This window comes from Lactuca saligna, chromosome 5 (genome assembly GCF_052625555.1).
Source record: "Lactuca saligna cultivar CGN05327 chromosome 5, ASM5262555v1, whole genome shotgun sequence".
Classification (NCBI taxonomy): domain Eukaryota; kingdom Viridiplantae; phylum Streptophyta; class Magnoliopsida; order Asterales; family Asteraceae; genus Lactuca; species Lactuca saligna.
Window position 1 is genome coordinate 293,762,659 of NC_136421.1, and position 7,753 is coordinate 293,770,411.

General features: G+C 37.6%; 1 long non-coding RNA gene across 2 annotated transcripts; it reads left to right on the forward strand.

Annotated features, from left to right (window-relative positions):
• Window positions 1-1,233: 1,233 nt before the first annotated feature.
• LOC145048240 (uncharacterized) lies at window positions 1,234-6,925 on the forward strand. Of its 2 annotated transcripts, XR_013682780.1 has the most exons (6): window positions 1,234-1,971; window positions 2,149-2,222; window positions 3,818-4,561; window positions 4,908-5,143; window positions 6,146-6,234; window positions 6,702-6,925. It is a non-coding gene; the product is annotated as an uncharacterized LOC145048240 (long non-coding RNA). The 2 variants fall into 2 exon arrangements; XR_013682781.1 differs by lacking the exons at window positions 3,818-4,561; window positions 4,908-5,143 and having other exon boundaries at window positions 1,239-1,971.
• The last annotated feature ends 828 nt before the right edge of the window (window positions 6,926-7,753 follow it).

The following is a 7,753-nucleotide window of genomic DNA, read 5'->3' on the forward strand; positions in this document are numbered from 1 at the left end:
TAAATGAACGAACATGAACAAAAATTATCGTTCGTTTAGTTAAATGAACGAACATGAACAATGGTCTCGTTCGTTCATTTATGTTCGTGAACGTTCGTTTATGATGTTCATTTACGTTCGTTTATGTTCGTTCGTTTAAATTTATTTATATTCATCTATATTCAATTATTTTTTATTATATTGTTATATTATATGTTGGTTTATATTCATATATGTTCAATTGTGTGTTTTTATCTTTGTTCGTTTATGTTCGTTTAGCATGTTCACGAACATAAATGAACGAACATGAACAAAGTGATTTGTTAAACGAACAAACATGAACAAGAAAATCTCGTTCGTATATCTGTTCGTGTTCGTTTGTTGTTCGGCTAACTTAAACGAACGAACATGAACAAGACCTTGTTCGTGTTCGTTTGGTTCGTTTACAGCCCTACTATCTACACATGATACCTTTTCTCAGGACATATCATGTTTATCAGATAAAGAACATGAAGAAATTACAGGACTGTGAGGCGTAACAACCGCCAAATTTAGATCAAAGATGGTCGGTAAATTGGTGTGACACTACTAGGACTAAACTGAATTTACGTTTAGTTAAATGACATTATAACGAGTAATCGATTATAAGCATATTGTTAATAAATTATGTGACATATAACAGTGAGCATAAGGAATTGTCATTGGATGAATGTAATACATATAAAATAATAATAATAATAATAAAGAAATCGTTACATTTCTATAGCAATAGATGTACACGTTCAATATATATATATATATATATATATATATATATATATATATATATATATATATATATATATATATATATATATATATATATATATATATAACTGGGTGGGATTGTTGCGGATAGATGAAAGAAATATAAAGAATATGTAGGAACATCATAATTATACATATATAAATTATAGAGTGAAATACATGTATTATAATACATGGTGATATATTCGTATTGTAAGATAAAAGCTAGATACATGTATATCTAGATGAATAACAAACCCGATAATACAATTAAATCTAGGATATCAAGTAGTACATGCAAAGCCAGTTGAAAAATTACCCCTTCACCTCCTGATCGAACATCATTCTTTGATTCATAACTCACACGTGCATAGTTGAGAATAATAGACATGTACTCATCAAACATCTTCCAAAGATCACGAAGTACTAATATTCTCTTCTAAAGTTCTCACCCTTCTGTATGGAAATTACAATTGACTGCCCACAAATTTAATACCCTCCTTATGTATCTCTAATATATTTCAGCAATAATTCATAGAATTTCCCACAAGGTGATATCTTTAGAAATTACTTTAGGAGTACTTCCATATCTTCCTTGATCTCAAATGGTACCATGAATCTAACGAGGACCTGATCAAATCTCCCAATATCTGATTCATTTAGAAGCAATATCAACCAGGCCCCACCTCACTCGTCATCCTTCCTTCTCACAATTTTCCTTAAGATACACACACACAAACACAAATTCTGCACATGTACAAAATCTTGCATATATCTCATCGTACAATCAGATATCTTGCATGATCCACAGCTGTAAAGGTGATTTGGAGAAGCTTCACAGCTATCTAACTCATTATTGAAGTCTTTCACTCGTCTCTCCTATCATCTACCCATGTTCCTCACTTCCGTGTTCTCTCAAATAAACAGAGGAGGAGTCCAGCAGCAATTGAAGTCGATTTCCACCTCCAACCCAGCCCTTTTATTCCTTTTATCTCCAATGGCAAACCAACTCAAATACCTCCTGATCACCAACGATTCCAGTTGAAGCAAACCCCTAACCATAAACAGGCATGCAGGCGCAGCTTACCAGAGAAGAAGAAGCAGCGACTACTTCCATTTTTCCCTCATGCCTGTTAGAAAATTAGGGTATGGAAAGACTTGCTGCTGCTCCTACTCATCTTGTCCCTGATTCTCCATCAATCTCAGGTAATTCTCTACCTCCTCTGATCAAAATTCCTCCAGCAACCACCGTGAACTGTAGGCACCTGCCATGGTGGCCGGTGGCCTGAATAGTTCCAACCGGACGATCCCGGTGGTGGGTTTGGTCCTAGTCAGGTGTGTATAGTTCCTGATTCCATTATTTTTCTGCCATGTGATGTTTAGGTCAACTCCAAGATTCCCGTTCCAGATCCTGCTTAGAACAGGAGCTTCCCGACACTTCCGACTCTCGAAACAACGTGAGTTCTATGGCCCCTCATTTCTGATTTCATTGTTTGGGGGAGAATACATGTTTTGTTGGTCAATATTTGATAACCAAAATGGTTTAAAACAAACGATTTTGGATTATATAAATTGCTATAGATGGTGTATGAATACGTATGAAGAGAGTTGACGAATTAATATGTCATTGAGTTTTGAAACCATGGTTATAAACAAGTGCAGGAAATGTAAATACATATATATAAATATTCCGTGTAGCTTTTCTGAAAATTTATGATAACTAAAGCGATATAAATACTTATGCAAAAGTATATATATGAAAAGGAAATAAACTTAAAAATACACCCGGAGGATTAAATGGTCATAGTTATATTATACTAATACATTATAATTTCTAATATGTGTAATAACTATTAAGGACTTTGGATCGTATTAAAACAATAATCATGTTAAACTTAACATGATGTAAACTTTAGTGAATAATTATATATAGACATCAGTTTTAGTAAATTATGGAGTTAACCCTAGTATGTTAAAGGTTAATGTGGTTTGGTTACATCATAAAAGTTCGGTATAAAAGTCGTTAGAAATGAATATTCCAAAATTATTCCAAAATTTGAACGTATTAAAAATAACCTCGCACGGGTTATATAAAATATGGGGAATGTAGATTCCCGGTCTATCCAAACTTGGATAAATAAAAAAATTAACTATTATGTTAACACGATATCAAATTCGTATCTGGAATAATAAATTCTTGTAGTTTTAAGAATTCGGAGTATCATTTTCTTAAATGGCGAATAACTTTACGTTTCTAGTGAATCTAGAATGAACAACATAGGTTTATTATACCTATTGTTTGTGGGTTTATTATATCCATTCCACATAGGTTCGTTATACCTATTCTTTGTGGGTTTATCATACCTATTCTTTGAGGGTTTATTATACCCATTCCAAATAGGTTCATCATACCTATTCCGAATACCGAACCCAATCCGTTCGAGTATTCATATCCGGTTTCGCAAATGCTAAGTTCACAATACTTAGTAGATACCTTCCGTCAAATAACCGTTAATCATCGAGGGAACTACTAACGATAGGTATAAGTGTCATAACATTGATCTTATACGGCACGACCGCCCGCCTGGAGTTGCTAGCTACAACTACGTCTGACGAGATGAATTTTGGCGTTGGCGTTAGCATTATCGAACATTACCCTGTGTTACAACGGGGTGAATGACTTTAGCACGCGCGCCCTATCATGGTGTTGGTGCAATAATAAAGTTTAGTGTCAAGAGTTCGGTTATGACATCATCTAATATTCCTTTCGTTCTTAAATCAATAAAAAACGACCACTGATAATATAATTATCATATGGTAAATTGACAAATAGAGACTCATTTACTACTAAGTTGGTTCAACCTATGCAACAGTAAAATAATCATTTCTTGGTAAAAAAAATTGTCAAATTATGTTTTGAAAAGGGTAAAGGTTTCTATCTATATATTAAATTCTTTTTTTTATATAATTTTTTTTATTATTTTAAGAATATATGGAATCAAAACCTGTAGGACTCACCACCATTATTGCTGACGTATTTTAGTATTCTCAGGAAATAAAGGCAAGAAATCCACGTGAGGAGTATGGAATCATCATCTTATGTTTTATTTTTTTTTTAAATTATGTTTTATGTACTCTTTTTGAATCATTGAAGATTTGTCATGAAACATGTAACCAAGTAAGATATAATTATGTCGTATGTGTAACGCCCCGTTTATTTAAATAAATTAATAAAAATAAGTCTCGGACTAATTTGTGGAGAATTTTAGAAGTCGGAGATTAAAATTGTCAGTTCTGGAAAGTCTTGTAAGTATTTATGAAGGTAAGAACAACGTGGTAAATTATCGAGACTTAAGATGGATAGATTATGAGAAGCAAGGGTTAAATGGTAATTTTGGACTTCATTGTAAAGAGTTTTGAAAGTTAGGGTTTAATAGGTAAACAAATAAGGGTGGAGGGGCTGAAGTTGAATAATTCGATCACAAGTTTAAAATGGATACGGGATGAACCCGTCACTTTGATCCTCCCGTTATTTAGGAGGCATGAAACCCTAAGCCTACAAAAGAATGTTCCAGCCGTCGGCCACCACTCCCGTTTCCCTCTCGTTCACCGATCGAAGAAGTGTTAATCGACCGCCGCTTACATCTCAGGTCCGCTTGCCGACTACTACACTGCCGATGAAGGTCGCCTTGCGACGTCCGCTGCCAGAAGTGTCGGGGCCGCTAGAGAACCATCGAGAACCAGAGACAAATCCGTTGCTCGTCGTGGGTGGGTGGTGAGCCACCAGAAACTCTCGGTTAGTCCTCTGCAAACCACCCTCTTCTCTCTCTTTCATTGTATTATGTGTGTACGACACCGGAAGCGTTATTGTCGACGTCAGTGGCCATGGGGCCGCAGTGTGCGACTTTCCGATAATAACAACCTCCTTATCAGCTGTTGGGGGCTTGATCTCGAGTCATTTCGTGTATGTGTTGCTGCCATAGTTTGTTTGTGTAAGCTCGAACCTAGAAAACCATCGCCACCACCTCATGATGGTGGCTGCTGCCGTGTTCTGCTGCCCATTTCCACCACCAGCCACCGTAATAGGTGGCTTTGTGTGTGTTTATTGTTAATTGTGAAGAAGTATGTGTGTTTTTGAGCAGGAACCACCACCACCATTGGAAATCGTAGCTATCGCTGCAGTGTCGCTGTTGTTGCTATCGGACCTCCGCACGCCGCCGTGGAGTGGGTGATCGTTTGCATTCCCGAGTAGGAGGCATATTTTGTGGTTGTGTTTCTTTTGTTAGAGTGTGTTTTGTGTAGCCGAAATTTCCAAGATTAGCCACTGCCAACACCGTGAGGTGGTGGCTGCCGCCAAGCACTGCTACCGGCTACCATGGTGTGTGTGTGACTAGTTTATTGTGTGTGTATGGGTAATTGAGATTAGCTTTGTAAAATGTAACTTGAATTTTGGATTAATGAAAAGAATCAAAACCACCACCGTAAGGTGGTGACCGTCGCCGTAAGCCGCCATAGACCACCACTACCCGAGGTGGTAGTGGATGGTGCCTCACTAGCAAACCCTAATGGGCTTAGAGATCGATGTTGGGCCTATTGGGCCATGTTTGGGTGGAAAATCCTAATTATGAGTATTTAGGCCTTGGACTTATTTGGACCCACTTTTGGGCTATTTGGATTGGATTGTGAATTAAGCCCAAATTATTCCATGCCATTTATATAGTAAAGTAAATGAATTAATGGATCAAGTCCTTAATGGACTAATTGAGAAAAATCCTAATATTTGAGAATTTTTCAGGACATAAACGAGACTTAATTAATAAGTGAAATATTAAATAACAATCATTGGTAGAAATTAATCTAAGCAATAATAGACTTAATGGATTAAGTCCTTAACGGATTAAGTACTTAGTGGGATAAGCCCTTAATGGGTTAAGTGAGAAACAGTTAACCCTAATTGTCATTTTATGTGAAACCCTAATTTCACTTGGGCTTTGTGTTGGGCCATCCAAGAATAATTAAATGGACTAGAGTAATTAGTTGGGGTTTAGGGTAAGGCCCATATGAAGGATTGGGCCCAATTTGGAAAATTGGGCCATAGTTGGGGCCTAGATGGTTGTATGATGTTGGGCCCTTAGAATGAGACATGTTGGACTGGATTGGACAATTAGGCGTTAAGGGAAGTCCATGTAGAGGTTTGGGCCCAATTTGGAAAATTGGGCCATATGTTGGGCTTTGATCCCTAGTTGACCTTAGGCCTATGGATTGGGCCTTGGGCTTGGGTAAGACAAGCTAGGGGTAATGTAGTAATTATCCAAAGCATGTATTTATAGTTATGTGTTAGAACCCAATTATTAATTGGGTGTTATTTTGGTGTTGACAGTTTGGGAATCTGTTATCCAGCAGCTGGGGTTGAGTCTGCGGGACTTCATCAGTGTGGGAATTGTGTCTACGGGACTTCAGCAGTGTGAGGTGAGTTTCCTTCCAGTAGGAACGGGTCTAAGTTCACAATGCCAGCCCGTTTAATTAGCAGTAGTTCCGGACTCCAGTCCGATGCAGTAGTTCATTATGCTTGGTGTCTTTGTGATATAGATGAGTTATGTGTTCCGGACTCTATTCTGATGCAGTATGCACTATATATATTCATGCTAGTTGATATGTTTATGATATGCAATGTTTTCGGACTTCGGTCCGATGCAGGGGACGGGGTCCCAATCAGTTCCGGACTTTGGTCCGATGCAGTTAGTTCCGGACTTCGGGTCCGATGCAGTTAGTTCCGGACTTCGGTCCGATGCAGGGGACGAGGTCCCAGTCAGTTCCGGACTTCGGTCCGATGCAGTGGGCAAGGCCCAATATGTGTTTATATGTTATTGTATGGTATGTGGTAGTTTGGGGGAGCTCACTAAGCTTCGTGCTTACAGTTTCAGTTTTGGTTTCAGGTACTCAGTTTTCAAAAAAGGAGCTCGGGAAGATTGCAGTGCACACACCATTTGTTCAGCCCGGGATGTTTATACTCTGATATGTTTGACAATTGTTATGATATTTTGATATACATTGTTTATGATTCTTATATGACGTTGATGAATATGGTCTTATTACTGATTTAAAACGAAATTTTCAGACTGTATTTTTGGGATGTTACAGTATGTGATGTAAAACTTTAAGTGGTTGTTTAATGTTTAATATATGCTATGTTTGTGATATTCGATTTTCGTCACTCGCCCAACAATTCTGCCGTCGGCTGGGGTGTGACATGAGGTGATTGTGCTGTAGCACTTTTGGGCGCCCATCAGTAATTAGGTTTGAGCCTTTTATTGTTTAACTAGATAGGAGCTTCACCACTTGATTTTGAAATAGGACTACCCTTTGATTTAGGTTTATGTTTCAAGTGTGAGCTAGTGGACTGTCTTTGCGATGAATTCGACCTCACCGATTTCGGTTTGGCTGAACCATCTCTCAAATTAGGCTTCTTGTCCGACATGCACTTTTTGTTCTTGGAGGTCTGATTCTTGTCCTTTTTAGCATTCCAATCACCATCAATGGAACGTGACCTCGAAGAATTTCTTTTAAAATATCTTCCTCTTGATACGTTCTGCCTTCCTTGTGCATAGTAGGGAACATATGCATGATTTGGAAAAATTCTAGCAATGTGTCCAAGTGTTCCACAGTGGAAACATGTCTGTTTCTTCATGTAGAAATTGTTTCCGCCTGTCCCTGGTAGTGTGTCAATGCCTTGTCTCTGATTGTTCCCACAAGCACACTTACAGCAAGCAGTCAGTTTCGCTTGTTTTGGTGGCTCTTATTTACCAAGAGTAGGTTTATTAGAAGTAACATAATTAGAAGCAACAGATTCAGAGTTTAAAGAGACATTGATTAGACAATCATCAGAATTAACAGAACTAGAATTATTTTGGTTCTCTTTGTTCTCATTTTCCACTACCTTACCTGCATATGAAGTAGAAGCATTAGTATCGCTCACATCAATATTCTT